General features: G+C 43.0%; 1 protein-coding gene across 3 annotated transcripts in view; it reads right to left on the bottom strand.

Moving 5' to 3' along the window:
* LOC108383400 (uncharacterized) overlaps positions 1 to 14,812 on the bottom strand; it is a 263,400-nt gene that overhangs the window by 79,565 nt on the left and 169,023 nt on the right. The window lies entirely within an intron of this gene.

Below are 14,812 nucleotides of genomic sequence, written 5' to 3'. Positions count from 1 at the left end.
ATTGATGTAATAGCAGCACTCTTTCCAGAGGAAGACGTAGGTGCCGCCCTTCTTGGCTGTAAGCAGATCTAAGGCCCGCCGGTTCTGAAGGGTGACCTTAGCTAGTGAAGTGACCTGTCTTTGGAGAGAGGCTAGGGAACCGGCAGTGGATGTCAGGGCTCCCTCAAGTTTGGCGTTGAGATCTCTAACTGCCCATAGAGAGTGACTCAAGGCTCCTCCCAAAAACCCTGCCCCAATGGCTGAGGTGGTCAAAGAGATACCGACCATGATGGAAAGGAAAGCAGCCCTTTTTGTGTACGAGGGCATGGGAGGTTGGAGCTCAAGGAATTCCGACATGTTGTAAAATGTAAGCTTTGGGATTAGGGTGACAAGAATGCAGGGTGTATCGGAGTTGGGAGGCAGTGAAGTGCGCTGGAGGGGGGTGGAGTTGGGCCTACACAGTGGTGGATGGTGAGATTATCTGTGTATTCTGGTTCCCATAGGGGTATGTCTGCCAGGGGGCAGAGGGGTTGTCTTTCTGCATGGAAGGAATAGTTGGAAATATTAAGGGACACGGCGGCCAGCAGTGGGAGCTGTAGTGATGCATACAAGAAACAATTGGCGATGTTAAGGGTGTGGTTGAGAAAGATGGTGGTGTCCTGAATGAGCTGTAATGAAGAGTAGGAGAAATGGGAAGAGGGGCGGGGATAAGAAGATGAAGAGGCGCCGTCAAGAGTTTGGATAATGACTTTTTCAGAATGTCTGATATCTGATGCAACTTGAGAGATCTGGGAATGAGAGGGAACATACTTTCGAGAGATATGAAGGGTACTGTGGGGGGTCGAGGACCCCCCATAGTAAACTGAGGCTATGACTCCGACAGCCCATTGAGAGTCCCAGGGATCTGGGATTGATAAGGAGAATGAGCCGTTGGGATATTTCATGAAATGGTTGGAGGAGTAATACTGTGGGTACTGGAAGTCACCCATGTAGTGAATGGCACAAGACCAGTAGGGACACCTCCCATAGGTGTCTTGCCATCGCCTACAATAGGCTTGTCTTTGGGCATAGAGGAAGCAGAGGTAGGGAGAATAAAGGTAGCTGTTAGTGAACACTTCGGTGGAGGAGGAAAGGGGAGGTATAAAGGCTCAGAGCAGCTTTTCAGAGGGCAGTCTGGTGTGGCAATGAGGGCAGTAACTTTTGTTTGATGCTGTGTGTAAGTCTGTCTGACTTTTAATCACTATACAAAGGAGACTGGGGTGGTGGGGAAGACAATAGGAATGAGGAAAAAAAGAGAGAGAGCAGTAAAGGAGGAAAAAGTCATGATTCGGGTATGGATGACAAAGGGGGTGAATGGGATTTTGGAGGAAAGAGGACATAAGGTCAGGAGTCTGGAGGGAGGGAGAGTCTGTAAACTTTTGTAGGTTAAGAGATCTTTTAGGTGATGTGGGGACAGAATGGTAAGGAGCACACTGAATGTCAGTTTATGAGCTTCCTTCTGCAAAGAGCTGTCTAGCGGCTAATGCTCATAGGCAGGGGGCCCATCCCCAAACTGTGGGGTCTAATTGCTTGGAGAGATAAGCTACTGGGGCAAAGGATGGGCCATAATATTGGCCTAGGACTCCTAGAGCTTGACTGGACCTCTCATGAATGTATAATGAGAAGGGCTTTGACAAATCAGGAAGATGGAGAGCTGGGGCTTCCACAAGGGCTTGACAGAGCTTAATGAAGGAGTGTCGTGGTGAGGAGGATAATGGTTCTTTAGGGGGAGCCCTTGCTGAGGTCGTATAGGGGTCTTGCCAACAGGGAGAAGTTAGGGATCCACGCTCTAAAATACCTAGCCAGGCCTAGAAAGGAAAGGATTTCTGTCTTGGTTTTGGGAATGGGCAGGTCAGAGAGGAGCCATTTTCTGTCTAAGGTAATGGACTTTCTTTGTTGAGATAGAAGGAATCTGAGGTAAGTGACAGGAGGGGAAGAGATTTGAGCTTTGACGGGGTATACTCAGTAACCTCTGGAAGCTAGAAGGTTAAGTAGGGAGGCAGTGTCAAGTAGAGACTGTTCCCACGAGGGACTGCAGAGTAGAAGATTGTCCATGTATTATAATAAGGTGGACTTGGAGTGATCATGATGAAACTGTTTGAGGTCCTGAGCTAGGACCTGTCTAAAAATATGGGGACTATCTCGGAAGCTTTGTGGCAAAACTGTCCAAGTGAGTTGTTCAGAATGTCTTGTGTATGGGTCCGTCCAGGTGAAGGTGAAAAAATCTTGGGAGGAGGGGTCCAGAGGGATAGGAAAAATACATCTTTGAGATCTAGGACTGAGAAGTGGGAGGCCAAGGCAGGGATCTGCGATTAAAGAGTGTATGGATTTGGAACTTAGGGATGGATAGGGACAACGGCCATGTTAATGAGGCGAAGGTCTTGGGCAAGGCGGAAAGATCTGTTGGTTTTTTTAACAGCTAATATGGGGGTATTAAATGGGGAGTGAGTGGGTCTGAGGTAATTTTTGTTTAAGAGATCTTGAATGATGGGTTGGAGGCCTATGAGGGCTAAAGTGGTTAGGGGGTATGAGGCCTGACAGATATACTGAGAGGGGTCATGTAACTTGATAGAGGCAGGAGGACATAGAGCTACAGAGGGGCTTGTAATATCCCAAACTTTGGGATTTACAGGGTGTATGAGGACGGAACTGGAGCTTTCATTGGGTAGAGGGGGGTCGTCAGCTATCAGAAAGGGAGTACTGGGGGCTGTGTGAGTGGATATAGTTATGGAAACGTGGAGGAGAGAAAGGATGTCCCGTCTTAGTAAAGGGATGGAACACTGGGGCATAACCAGGAAGGAGTGGGAGAAAGGTATGGGATTGTCTTGGATTGTGCATAAAAGGGGGGAGGTTTAATGGGAAAATCTGTTTACCTCTTACCCCGACTATAGGAGTAATGGCAGGCATGGTAGGGCCCCGGTATTCTCGCAAGACTGAGAAGGTGGCTCCTGTATCTAGGAGGAAGGAGATGGGGCGACCGTCTACTGTTAAAGTAACCCTGGGCTCCTGTTTGGTGATGGAAATGGTTGGGCGAGAAGCCCCTGGGCCCTGTCAATCTTATTCTGCCAGCCCCACTATGGCAGGCTTAGATGGGGGTTGTACGTCCAGCCACCCCTTCGGTGGTTGGGCAATCAGACCCCCAGTGGCCCTTTTTGTGGCATCTGGGGCATGGGGTGGTAGGAGATCTGGGGAAGGGGCACACCCTTGACCAATGTCCCTCTTTTCCACACTTGAAACAAGCTCCTGGGGGGGGGCTTGTTTGTAGAGGGGCGCCCAGGTTGTGGTTTTATCAGCTGGGCCAACATTTGGAAATTGGCCTGATCAGCCTTTTGTTTATGGCGTTCTTTCTCCTCCTCCCGGTTATGGAAGACTTTAAAGGCCAGTGTTAGATCTCAGTCTGTGGGGTAGCGGGGCCCTGTTCTAATTTTTTGAGTTTAGCTTTAATGTTGGGGTAGCTTTGAGCTAGGAAGTATGTCATAAAGACATGTCTTCTCTCAGGTGTTTCTGGGTCCAGGCTGGTATACTGTAATAGGGCTTGAGTGAGTCTGTCTAAGTACTTGGGGGGGGGTTTCATCTCTCTTTTGAATTATGTCTTGAAGCTTTTGAAAATTGACTACCTTACGAGAGGCCTTTTTCAGACCTGCTATTAAGCAGCAGCCAAAAATATCTCGAGAGCGGAGACCCACGGCGGTGTTATAATCCCAGTGTGGGTCTTGTTCGGGGACAAGCTCCGCTTGACTTTAAGCATTTTTCTTTGAAAGATTTAACAGATCCCATCAACTTAAAAGACTTTAGGTAAACTTAGGCTGCTGATAACCATAAGGACATGTCTATTCAGTTCAACTTTAATTAGCATTAATGCTTAATATCTTCTATTAGAATTTTCTGGAAATTTTAGAATGCCCAATTTTTACAAGTGCTTGTCTTTAAATCAATTTTGATTAATACCATCCGGAGGTAGAAAAATATTTTTCATTTACACACTTAGACACAAACATACAGATTGAGATGGAATGATACAGTGAGAGGACAGACAGAGCTCCTGGCATGAGCCAGGAGGGAACAAGAGAGCCCATGGTGGTGTACTGTCTAGGTGTTTTATAGGCAGTTGAGGATATTTGGGAACGTGAAAAAAGCTTAGGGGTATGGACTTTAAGGCAAGTAGTAGGTGTTTAGGATTGCAGGGGAGACAGAGAGAGAGCTTGGTTCTGAGGTAGGAGAAAGCCTGCATATATGGTATCTCTTTCCATTTGCCTTTATGCTCACAGAAGTTGTATAAGTCGCGGAGAATTTTAGGATCTAAAGAGCCATTTGGGGGTCATTTAGACTGATTGTGGCCAGATTTCATTAGAGTAGCAAGCAGGTTTGAGGTCTGGAGTGAGGTGGAGGGGCTTTAGATTATTGAGTAACCACCCCAGGGTGAATCTGCGGGAATGGAGGGGCCAGATCCTGTGGTGAGAACGAGACTGTTCAGAAGTCGCTGAGGTGTCCCTGAGCGATTGAGAAGGTCATGGAGGAGACCAGGCACAGTTAGGGGGTCGTTACCACCTCTAACTGTGGGGTTGAGACAAAAACACTGGGGAGCCTTGGTACCTGGTACCAGTAGTTTTTGAGTTGAGTAGATACGGAGATAAAGGGAGACCGGGCCTCAGTGGATGAGGATTCTCACCATGGGGAGGCAGAGAAGGGTCGACTATGGAGATCAACTGTGACTCTGAAAGTTGTGGTTGGGGGTGCCCCTGTCCAAGAGGAGCCCTTGGGAGTGCCAGACACTCAACGGTCTCTTCCCAGGTTCCAAAGGGACATTTAAGTTGACCATGAAGGGGAGACTCACCAAATCGAAGGCCGGTGTTGGGCAAGAAGACGAGCGACTGGGGAAATTGACAGTGAGCCCGTGGAGGAGGATCGGGCAGTGAGGGTTCCCAAAGCAGCTCAGGTTCCCGGAGGAAGAGCAAAGTCAATGGGAGAGCCTCATCCTAAGTCATGGCACCAATGAAAGGGTATCTCGCTGCGACCCTCCTTACCCAGAATGACTCAGGAGACATGGGCCCACGCAAGATACTTAATTATCTGAAGGAGAGAGTGGCTACCCCAGAGGGAGGGGGAGAGAGAGAGAGAACAGGGAGAGTAGGGGGACAGAGACAGAGAGAGAGAGAGAGAGAGAGAGAGAGCAGCAGAGAGACAGAGAGAGCAACAGAGAGACAGAGACAGAGAGAGAGAGGGCAGCAGCATGGTGCCTTTTATTGTGGCAGATCCGCTGGGCCTGTTGCTTTGGGGGAGGGTCGGGATGTTTAGGGATAAGGCGGGGTAAACCCAGTCAAGCCCCAGGCAAGCCCAGGCATAATTCTCACTGGTTTATGTGCTTGGGACCATGCAGCAAATGGAGGATAAATTACTATATTCTTACACTTACACCTGCTAGAAGATAATTATCAAAAAGACAAGAAATAACAAGTGTTGGTGAGGATGTGGAGAAAAAGGAATGCTTATACACTGTTGACGGGAATGTAAACTGGTGCAGCCACTATGGAAAACAGTATGAGCTACTGTTAAAAATAGAGCTACATATAATCCAGCAATTCCACTTCCAGGTATTTATCCAAAGAAAATGAAAACACTGTCTTGAAAAGATATCTGCACCCCCATGTTCATTGCTGTATTATTTACAATAGCCAAGATATGGAGTGAACTAAGTGACCTTAGACAATGAATGAATAAAGAAAATGTGAAGTGTGTGTGTATGAATTACTCAGCCATAAAAAATGAAATCCTTCTATTTGTAACAACATGGATAGACATTGAGGGCATTGTGCTAAGTGAAATAAGTCAGATAGAGAAGGACAAATATTGTATGACCATATTTAAGTGGAATCTAAAGAAAAACAAAACAAAAATAAGAAATAAACCAAGTTCAGAGATACAGAGAAAAGATTGGTGACTGCTAGGGAAATGAGATGGTGGGGGATGGGGGAGAAATGGGTGAAGGGGGTCAAAAGATACAAACTCTCAGTCATAAAATCAATAAATCATGGGGATGACATGGTGACTATAGTTAATAATGCTGTATTGTATATTTGAAAGTTTCTAAGAAACTTTCAAATATGCTAAGAAATTCTCCTCAAAAGAAAAAAATTTTTTGTAAATATGTAAGGTGACAGATGTTAACTAGACTTATTGTAGTGATCGCTTCACAATACATACAAATATCAAATAATACTCTACACTTGAAAATGATATATTGTTATATGTGAATTATACATCAATTTAAAAAATATGAGTAAGGTTGAGTGTCTTTCCAGGGTTCTTTGTATTCAGTTATGGACTACTTATTCAATGCCTTTACACATTTAAAAATTAAATTACTAGTTTTACTCATAATAATTCCTAAGAGCTCTTTGTATATTAGGGAGATTAGATCTTTGGGTGATATAAAATGCAGTGCTTTCCCCTGATTATCATTTGTCTTTTGATTTTGCTTATAGTTTTTCTCCTTTTTTGGCAATACAGATTTAAAAAAATTGTCCTACAGACATACTTATCAATCTTTTCTTTCATGGAGTATAGAATTTGAGTCATGGTAAGAAAAGGTTTCCCTACTTCAAAGTTTAAAAAAGAAACTTTTAATGCTTTCTGCTAGAGTTTATTATGTTCAATTTTTAATACTGGAATCTTTGATGCATTTGAAGTTTATCCTGGTTTAAGGGGTGAAGTACATATATACGATTTTTTTTCAAGTTGTTGCATCATTATTTCTCAGAAAAATCCATCTTCATCCACTGTTTAAGATGTTGCCCTTATTGCATACTAATTTGCTCTATATCTCTGAATCTAGTACTAGATTTTTCAAATATATTCCATTGGTCTATTGGACTATCCAGGACATCAATGCCATATTGCTTTAGTTATTGAGGTTTTATAAAATTTTTAAAAACTACTATGGCTGCTACCCCCATCATTACTTTGCTTACTCATAGTTTTACAGGATGTTCTTATACTTTTTTTAACTTTCCAAAATATATTTAAGGACCAGTTTGTCTAGGTAAAAAAATTCTACTCATATTTTCATTGAACTCATGTTAAATTTATGAAGTAAGTTAGGGAGAGTCTCCCCTTTTATGTCATTGACTCTTCATGCCCAATATCTTTCCATTTGTTCAAGACTTCTTTTTGTTTCTTCAGTGGTATTTTGATATTTTAAGGTTTTCTTCCTTTAAATTTAACATATAAGGAGGTGGAGCCAGGATGGCGGCGTGAGTAGAGCAGTGGAAATCTCCTCCCAAAAACACATAGAGCTATGAAAATATAACAAAGAAAAATCTTCCTAAAATAGAGACCACAGGACACAGGACAACATAAAGACCACATCCACACCTGCAAGAACCCAGCACCTTGTGAAGGGGGTAAGATACAAGCCTTGACCCGGCGGGACCCGAGCGCCCCTCCCCACGGCTCCCGGCGGGTGGAAAGAAACCGGAGCGGGTTTTTTTTTGGCGAGTGCTTTTTGGAAGACTTAAAGGGACAGGGACCCCGTTGCTAGGGAGGCAGGGTGGCCGGACCGGTGAGCGGTTGCCTGGGACCGGCGCCTGAGGACAGAATATCCTGCATTTTTCCCTGCGGGACCGCTGGACGGGTACCTGAGACCGGCGCCTGAGGATGGAGGAAATCGTGCGTTTTTGCCCTTTGTTTGTTTTTTTTCTCTTTTTGGTGAGTGCTTTTTGGAAGCCTTAAAGGGACAGGGACCCCGGTGCTAGGGAGGCAGGGCGGCGGGACTGGTGAGCGGGTGCCTAGGACCGGTGCCTGAGGACAAAGAATATCGCGCGTCTTTCCCTGCAGGACCGGTGGGCGGGTGCCTGAGACTGGCACTTGAGGAAGGAGGAAATCGCACGTTTTTCCCTTTTTTTTTTCTCTTTTTGGCAAGCGCTTTTTGGAAGCCTTAAAGGGACAGGGACCCTGATGCTAGAGAGGCAGAGCAGCAGGACCAGTGAGCGGGTGCCTGGGACCGGCGCCTGAGGACAAAGAATATCACGCGTTTTTCCCTGCGGGACCAGTGGCCGGGTGCTTTTTGGAAGCCTGGAAGGGACAGGAACCCTGGTGCTAGGGAGACAGGGCAGCAGGACCAGTGAGCGGGTGCCTGGGACCGGCACCTGAGAACAAAAAAAAAAATCGCTTGTTTTTTCCTTTTTGTTTTTTTTTTTTTCTGTTCCCTCTCTCATTGTTGCTGTTGTTGTTTTGGTTTGGAGAGTGCTTTTTGGAAGTCTTAAAGAGGCAGGACAGGTCACTTAGACCAGAGGCAGGGAATCTGGGGATCTCTGGGCACTCTCACACCCTGGGCAGCAGGAAGCACAGAGACTCCTTACGGAGATAAATAGCCTCCCGACTGCTCCCCCTCCAACGGGGCTCCACCATTATGGAGGAGCAGCCCCAGCCAGGTCACTCCAACAGCAACAGCGGAGATAAACCCCATAGCAACCGGGCAGGAAGCAGAAGCCCTGTCTGCACACAGCTGCTCAGCACAAGCCACTAGAGGTCACTATTCTCCCAGGAGAGGAAGGCCACAAACCAACAAGAAGGGAAATTCTTCCAGCGGTCACTTGTACCAGCTCTGCAAATTATCTCTATCACCATGAAAAGGCAAAACTACAGGCAGACAAAGATCACAGAGACAACACCTGAGAAGGAGACAGACCTACGCAGTCCTCCGGAAAAAGAATTCAAAATAAAAATCATGAACATGCTGACAGAGATGCAGAGAAAAATGCAAGAGCAATGGGATGAGATGCAGAGAAAAATGCAAGAGCAGTGGGATGAAGTCCGGAAGGAGATCACAGATGTCAGGAAGGAGATCACAGAAGTGAAACAATTCCTGGAAGGATTTATAAGCAGAATGGATAAGATGCAAGAGGCCATTGAAGGAATAGAAGCCAGAGAACAGGAACTTATAGAAGCTGACATAGAGAGAGATAAAAGGATCTCCAGGAATGAAACAACACTAAGAGAACTATGTGACCAAGCCAAAAGGAATAATATTCGTATTATAGGGATACCAGAAGAAGAAGAAAGAGGAAAAGGGATAGAAAGTCTCTTTGAAGAAATAATTGCTGAAAACTTCCCCAAACTGGGGGTGGAAATAATCAAACAGACCATGGAATTACACAGAACCCCCAACAGAAAGGATCCAAGGAGGACAACACCAAGACACATAGTAATTAAAATGGCAAGGATCAAGGACAAGGAAAGAGTTTTAAAGGCAGCTAGAGAGAACAAGGTCACCTATAAAGGAAAACCCATCAGGCTAACATCACACGGCTCGACAGAAACCCTACAGGCCAGAAGAGAATGGCATGATATACTTAATGCAATGAAACAGAAGGGCCTTGAACCAAGGATTCTGTATCCAGCACGTCTATCATTTTAATATGATGGCGGGATTAAACAATTCCCAGACAAGCAAAAGCTGAGGGAATTTGCTTCCCACAAACCACCTCTACAGGGCATCCTACAGGGACTGCTCTAGATGGGAGCACCCATAAAAAGAGCACAGAACAAAACACACAACATACGAAGAATGGAGGAGAAGGAATAAGAAGGGAGAGAAAAAAAGAATCTCCAGACAGTGTATATAACAGCTCAATAAGCGAACTAAGTTAGGCAGTAAGATACTAAAGAAGCTAACCTTGAACTTTTGGTAACCACGAACCTAATAGCCTGCAATGGCAATAAGTACATATCTCTCAATAGTCACCCTAAATGTAAATGGAATTAATACACCAATCAAAAGACACAGAGTAATAGAATGGATAAAAAAGCAAGACCCATCTATATGCTGCTTACAAGAAACTCACCTTAAATCCAAAGATAAGCATAGACTAAAAGCCAAAAGATGGAAAAACATATTTCAGTCAAACAACAGTGAGAAGAAAGCAGGGGTTGCAGTACTAATATCAGACAAAATAGACTTCAAAACAAAGAAAGTAACAAGAGATAAAGAAGGATACTACATAATGATAAAGGGCTCAGTCCAACAAGAGGATATAACCATTCTAAATATATATGCACCCAATACAGGAGCACCAGCATATGTGAGGCAAATACTAACAGAACTAAAGAGGGAAATAGACTGCAATGCATTCATTGTAGGAGACTTCAACACACCACTCACCCCAAACGATAGATCCACGGGGCAGAAAATAAGTAAGGACACACAGGTACTGAACAACACACTAGAACAGATGGACCTAATAGACACCTATAGAACTCTACATCCAAAAGCAACAGGATATACATTCTTCTCAAGTGCACATGGAACATTCTCCAGAATAGACCACATACTAGCTCACAAAAAGAGCCTCAGTAAATTCCAAAATATTGAAATTCTACCAACCAATTTTTCAGACCACAAAGGTATGAAAGTAGAAATAAATTCTACAAAGAAAACAAAAAGGCTCACAAACACATGGAGGCTTAACAACATGCTACTAAATAATCAATGGATCAATGAACAAATCAAAATAGAGATCAAGGAATATATAGAAACAAATGACAACAACAACACTACGCCCCAACTTCTGGGGACGCAGCGAAAGCAGTCTTAAGAGGAAAGTATATAGCAATCCAGGCACACTTGAAGAAGGAAGAACAATCCCAAATGAATAGTCTAACATCACAATTATCAAAACTGGAAAAAGAAGAAACAATGAGGCCTAAAGTCAGCAGAAGGAGGGACATAATAAAGATCAGAGGAGAAATAAACAAAATTGAGAAGAATAAAACAATAGCAAAAATCAACAAAACCAAGAGCTGGTTCTTTGAGAAAATAAACAAAATAGATAAGCCTCTAGCCCAACTTATTAAGAGAAAAAGAGAGTAAACACAAATCAACATAATCAGAAATGAGAATGGAAAAATCACGACAGACTCCACAGAAATACAAAGAATTATTAAAGATTACTATGAAAACCTATATGCCAACAAGCTGGAAAACCTAGAAGAAATGGACAACTTCCTAGAGAAATACAACCTCCCAAGAGTGACCAAGGAAGAAACACAAAAGTTAAACAAACCAATTACGAGCAAAGAAATTGAAATGGTAATCAAAAAACTACCCAAGAACAAAACCCCGGGGTCAGATGGATTTCCCTCGGAATTTTATCAGACACACAGAGAAGACATAATACCCATTCTCCTTAAAGTGTTCCACAAAATAGAAGAAGAGGGAATACTCCCAAACTCATTCTATGAAGCCAACATCACCCTAATACCAAAACCAGGCAAAGACCACACCAAAAAAGAAAATTACAGACCAATATCCCTGATGAATGTAGATGCAAAAATACTCAATAAAATATTAGCAAACAGAATTCAACAGTATATCAAAAGGATCATACACTATGACCAAGTGGGGTTCATCCCAGGGATGCAAGGATGGTACAACATACAAAAATCCATCAACATCATCCACGACATCAACAAAAAGAAAGACAAAAACCACATGATCATCTCCACAGATGCTGAAAAAGCATTTGACAAAATTCAACATCCATTCATGATAAAAACTCTCCGCAAAATGGGAATAGAGGGCACGTACCTCAACATAATAAAGGCCACATATGATAAACCCACAGCCAGCATTATACTGAACAGCAAGAAGCTGAAAGCATTTCCTCTGAGATCGGGAACCAGACCGGGATGCCCACTCTCCCCACTGTTATTTAACACAGTACTGGAGGTCCTAGCCACGGCAATCAGACAAAACAAAGAAATACAAGGAATCCAGATTGGTAAAGAAGAAGTTAAACTGTCACTATTTGCAGATGATATGATACTGTACATAAAAAACCCTAAAGACTCCACTCCAAAACTACTAGAACTGATATCAGAATACAGCAAAGTTGCAGGATACAAAATTAACACACAGAAATCTGTAGCTTTCCTATACACTAACAATGAATCAATAGAAAGAGAAATCAGGAAAACAATTCCATTCACCATTGCATCAAAAAGAATAAAATACCTAGGAATAAACCTAAGCAAAGAAGTGAAAGACTTATACTCTGAAAACTACAAGTCACTCTTAAGAGAAATTAAAGGGGACACTAATAAATGGAAACTCATCCCATGCTCATGGCTAGGAAGAATTAATATCGTCAAAATGGCCATCCTGCCCAAAGCAATATACAGATTTGATGCAATCTCTCTCAAATTACCAGCAACATTCTTCAATGAATTGGAACAAATAATTCAAAAATTCATATGGAAACACCAAAGACCCCGAATAGCCAAAGCAATTCTGAAAAAGAAGAATAAAGTAGGGGGGATCTCACTCCCCAACTTCAAGCTCTACTACAAAGCCATAGTAATCAAGACAGTTTGGTACTGGCACAAGAACAGAGCCACAGACCAGTGGAACAGATTAGAGACTCCAGATATTAACCCAAACATATATGGTCAATTAATATTTGATAAAGGAGCCATGGACATACAATGGCAAAATGACAGTCTCTTCAACAGATGGTGCTGGCAAAACTGGACAGCTACATGTAGGAGAATGAAACAGGACCATTGTCTAACCCCATATACAAAGGTAAACTCAAAATGGATCAAAGACCTAAATGTAGGTCATGAAACCATTAAACTCTTGGAAAAAAACATAGGCCAAAACCTCTTAGACATAAACATGAGTGACCTCTTCTTGAACATATCTCTCCGGGCAAGGAAAACAACAGCAAAAATGAGCAAGTGGAACTACATTAAGCTGAAAAGCTTCTGTACAGCGAAAGACACCATCAATAGAACAAAAAGGAACCCTACAGTATGGGAGAATATATTTGAAAATGACAGATTCGATAAAGGCTTGACGTCCAGAATATATAAAGAGCTCACATGCCTCAACAAACAAAAAACAAATAACCCAATTAAAAAGTGGGCAGAGGAACTGAACAGACAGTTCTCTAAAAAAGAAATACAGATGGCCAACAGACACATGAAAAGATGCTCCACATCTCTAATTATCAGAGAAGTGCAAATTAAAACTACAATGAGGTATCACCTCACACCAGTAAGGATAGCTGCCATCCAAAAGACAAACAACAACAAATGTTGGCGAGGCTGTGGAGAAAGGGGAACCCTCCTACACTGCTGGTGGGAATGTAAATTAGTTCAACCATTGTGGTAAGCAGTTTGGAGGTGCATCAAAATGCTCAAAACAGACCTACCATTTGATGCAGGAATTCCACTCCTAGGAATTTTCCCTAAGAACACAGCAATCAAGTTTGAGAAATACAGATGCATGCCTATGTTTATCGCAGCACTATTTACAATAGCCAAGAATTGGAAGCAACCTAAATGTCCATCGGTAGATGAATGGATGAAGAATATGTGGTACATATACACAATGGAATACTACTCAGCCATAAGAAGTGGAAAAATCCAACCATTTGCATCAACATGGATGGAGCTGGAGAGTATTATGCTCAGTGAAATAAGCCAAGCAGAGAAAGAGAAATACCAAATGATTTCACTCATCTGAGGAGTATAAGAACAAATGAAAAACTGAAGGAACAAAACAGCAGTGGAATTACAGAACCCAAAAATGGACTAACAGGTACCAAAGGGAAAGGAACTGGGGAGGATGGGTGGGCAGGGAGGGATAAGGGGGGGGGGCAGAAGAAGGGGGGTATTAAGATTAGCATGCATGGGGGGGAGGGAGAAAGGGGAGGGTGGGCTGCACAACACAGAGAGGACAAGTAGGGATTCTACAACATTTTGCTAAGCTGATCGACAGTAACCGTAATGTGTTTGTTAGGGGGGACCTGATATAGGGGAGAGCATAGTAAACATACTATTCTTCATGTTCGTGTAGATTAAAGATTTAAAAAAAAAAAGAAAGAAAGAAAGAAAGAAAGAAAAGGTGGATTACTCCTTGATAGGATAAAACTATTGGTAAATCAAAGATCAATGCATGCTTTAAATATCCTTAATGTTGATCACTTAAAGGGTGTCAGATGATCAGCTATGGAGGTACTCTTTTCTGATAATATTCCTTTCTCTTAATAATAATAAAAAAAAAGCAGTTCCTGTGTGCTGACCTCCAATGAGTTCTGCACAGTGGTATAGAGGGCATGTCAAAGTGTGGGCAAAGGGTCTGTTTGTTTCTATGCAGAAGATCAAGGCCTAGCTTGGATACCCAGAAAATGAACTAAGATACGATATGAGGAGTAGCTTCCGGCATCAGCACTCTCTGGAGGACTCGTGCCGGGGGATGATCATCAAAAATCCTCCACAGGGATCCGTGCGATGCTGCGGTCGTGGCTGTGTCCACCCCACCTGTTTCCTGGACTTGCCATAGGAATGAGGAGGGAGATGTCTAGGCTGGCATGTGCATACAGTGAGACAACAAATTTGACCGGATCTGTACTGTTGGAACTCAACCAGGAGTTGGGAGGGGTGCAAGGTGTAGCACTCCAAAATCTTATGACTATAGACTATCTACAGTTAAAAGGACATATGGGAGGTGAACAGATCCCAGAAATGGGTTGCTTTAATTTGTCTGATTTTTCTCAGACTGTTCAAGTACAGTTGGACAATATCCATCATATCGTAGACAAATTTTCACAAATGCCTAGGGTGCCTAAATGGTTTTCTTGGCTTCACTGGAGATGGATGGTAATTATAGATTTGCTTTGTTTATGTCACCGTATTCCTATTATGTTAATATGTGTGTACAAATTAGTTAGTAGTTTAGAACCTATACATACTTAGGTACTCTACAAGAAGATATGTCAAAGAAATAATCAAT

Source organism: Manis javanica, chromosome 7 (genome assembly GCF_040802235.1).
Source record: "Manis javanica isolate MJ-LG chromosome 7, MJ_LKY, whole genome shotgun sequence".
NCBI classification, from domain to species: Eukaryota; Metazoa; Chordata; class Mammalia; order Pholidota; family Manidae; genus Manis; species Manis javanica.
This window is presented reverse-complemented; position numbering and strand designations above follow the sequence as displayed.